The following is an 829-nucleotide window of genomic DNA, read 5'->3' on the forward strand; positions in this document are numbered from 1 at the left end:
ATATATATATAAATAACGAACACGGAAGATGTTGAAGATATCAATATAGTCTAAGTTAAATATTAATTTCAATTAAGGCAGCGAGCTAGCAGAATCGTTTGCACGCCGGGAAAAATGTTTAGCGGTGTTTCATCCGTTTTTACGTTCCGAGTTTAAATTCTGCCGAGGTCGACTTTCCCTTTCATCTTTTAGGGATCGGCAAAATGAGTACCAGTTGAGCACTGGGGTCGATGCAATCGACTTACCCCCGAAATTGCTGGCCTTGTGCCAAAATTTAAAACCAATATTAGTTACAATTGTTCCAGTACCATCCTTCTACCAACTACATTCTATATAAATGATTGTGTGCGATAAATTACACACAAAAAAAGAACTTGCATAAATTTATCTATGCTTAATTAGCAAGTAATGGCATTTCATCAATCACTTACCAAACCCAGCTATCATGCGCAATTATGAAGACAACATGCACACATATATCCGAAGGTCAGTATATATTTCGTGTTACGCTAAGAAGCGGTGCACAATATTTGAATTCTGAGGAAAGTTTACGTAATGGACGCATTTCCTATTTTATATTGCACAAACCTGAAACATACGTAGTAAACGATTTCGAAATATCATTATTTGGTTTGACTTCATTATTACAACTATACATACACACACATACACATATTATATATATATATATATATATATATATATATATATATATATCCCTGAGTCAGTTCTACACACACTGGCTGAAGTATAACAGGCTGACGGGATCGCAAATAATTATAATTAAAAATATGCGTTGGTATGAACAGCGGAATGACAGCAATAAACA

Source organism: Octopus bimaculoides, chromosome 19 (assembly GCF_001194135.2).
Source record: "Octopus bimaculoides isolate UCB-OBI-ISO-001 chromosome 19, ASM119413v2, whole genome shotgun sequence".
Classification (NCBI taxonomy): domain Eukaryota; kingdom Metazoa; phylum Mollusca; class Cephalopoda; order Octopoda; family Octopodidae; genus Octopus; species Octopus bimaculoides.